This window comes from Echinops telfairi, unplaced genomic scaffold (assembly GCF_000313985.2).
Source record: "Echinops telfairi isolate 266 unplaced genomic scaffold, ASM31398v2 ScPeMD7_7424;HRSCAF=8462, whole genome shotgun sequence".
Classification (NCBI taxonomy): domain Eukaryota; kingdom Metazoa; phylum Chordata; class Mammalia; order Afrosoricida; family Tenrecidae; genus Echinops; species Echinops telfairi.
In genome coordinates this window covers 16,893,598-16,895,792 of record NW_022111324.1, presented here as the reverse complement: position 1 = coordinate 16,895,792, position 2,195 = coordinate 16,893,598, and the positions used below count along the sequence as shown (strand labels likewise).

Below are 2,195 nucleotides of genomic sequence, written 5' to 3'. Positions count from 1 at the left end.
CAGCATTGTTGAGGTCTGTCTGTCAGCCGGTCGTGCCAGCAAGAAGCCGCCTGCATCCCCAGGCTCCATCGTCCGTCCTGCTGAAGGGCCAGTGCGTAGACGTGCATCCCATGCCGGGTGCTCCGGGGATCCCTCCAGGGATGAAAATAGATGTGCCTGGAAGCAGATGTTTCAAACAGTTTCTCTGCATAACATCTTTTGCCATACTGTCTGATACACGTATCTTGGTCCACCATGGCAGTAGCAGCAGTAACATGGGCACTATCAAACAGAACTGTCCTGAATCATTTCTTATCAGTTCGAAATGGAGTTTTATACAGTGTCATAAATCAACACCGCCTCTCCCAGATGACTGTCGTTGCAAGGTAGAGCTTGCTTTGACATCAGATGGCAGGACAATAGTATGCTACCACCCTTCTGTGGACATTCCATACGAACATACAAAACCTGCTCCTATACATAACAGTGAAGAAACACATGATCATGTGCTGAAAACTAGATTCGAAGTGAAAGATGAGCCCCCGAAACAACAAGGACCTACGATAGAACAACTTAGCAGAATGTTCTTTACTACGGAGCACCGTTGGTATCCTCATGGGCAATATCACAGATGTCGTAAGAAATTGAATCCTCCAAAACACAGGTGATTCCGAGGTTCTCATTAGGAATCATAGAGAAATGTTACCTTTTGCCTCATTTCCCACTTGAGAAAAATATCCAGTGTCGTCCCTACTATGTTACAAATAAACTAATTTAAAAAAAGTAGCCAGAGTCTCCAAAACCTAAAGGGGCAGTTCTTCCCACACTTATAGGGCACCTGTGAGTTGAATCAACTCAATGGTGATGGGTTTCTTTTTTAAGTCGAAGAAACCAAAATCTATAATACAGTCAGCTAAACACACTCCTAAACACAATTTTTTATTACAGTATTCTCCACCCCAGTCTGTACCATCAATATGCATACGGGTCTGGGCCTCTGGCTGAGATGGCCTCATCTCAGCTGTCTTGCTTAAACAGCCTGGCTTTTGCCTCCAGCCACTCCAACAAAAGTTTTTCTCCTCTCAGCTGCAGTTTAAACTACCTAGTAGTCAAACGTATACTTCCTTTGTACCTTTCTTCAGTCTCTTACAAAAACACATGCTTCCATGTGGCTGGTTCCATTGCAAAGGTTCCACCCCAGATACCAGCTGAGTAAACAGTGCAGAGGACGTATTTGACCTTCTCTTGCTACACCAGGGAGGAGGAGAATTGGACTCCACACAAACCAAAGACAAATTGCCATAAAGCAGAGGTCAGACATGCTTCCACCCTCCATCTTTATGATTTATTTTTCTAGAATCCCACATCTTAACGCCAAATACGTTATTCTGAATTTCCTAGAGAAACAAAACCAGTGGCACTCATAAAGCAGCCCACAAAGTGACAAAGTAGGCAAGCTCAGTCCAACTCAAATCCATGGGATAGATGCTAAATTGAAGGCCCTTCTAAAGTCATGCAGCCGACAGCTGATAAACCAGAAAACTGGAGGATGAAACAAGAGGTAGTCTGATGGCTGAGTCAAGTGGATGGATCCAAGGTCAATAAGGGACATGACGGGTTGCTGGTAGCTCCCAGCATCAGCAGGCCAAATGGATCGGCTGCCAGGCTAAGTCCCAAGATACTGGATGGCGGACCCAAGCCAGCAGAAAGAAGAAAGTGGGTCATCCACAGCACCTACAACAGACATGAAATCATACCACACCTCCCAAGAGACATCATCAAGTTGTGACCCATGCACTTTATGCCAGAGGCCTTACTGCCAAACTACTGAGAATCCTGGCCCAGTCAAGTTGACACATAACTATCACAAATACTCCATAATACTCACCTTGGAGCTCACCATTAAAAGCAGAAGACATGAAAGACTGCCCAAAAGAACAAAACCAGGAACTTCCAGACTGATTAATTAAATGATTTCTTTCCACTGACAGTACAAGGAGGCTTATTATTAAAATTAAAAAGGCATGGTATGTGTAAAAATAAGAGTAACATTTGTTTCCAGGCATACTGTCTTCACAGACATATTTTAAGTACTTTGGTCCATTTAAACCTCATACTACCCTATGAAGAGAATGCTATCATTATTCCCACTTTGCAAATGAGGAAGCCCAAGCAGGAAATGGTTATAAGCCCAGGTTACACCCATATAGCTGAAA

The 2,195-nt window shown here is 43.8% G+C and overlaps 1 pseudogene; it reads left to right on the top strand.

Annotated features, from left to right (window-relative positions):
• Nucleotides 1–234: 234 nt before the first annotated feature.
• LOC115872387 lies at nt 235–647 on the top strand (annotated as a pseudogene).
• Nucleotides 648–2,195: the final 1,548 nt, after the last annotated feature.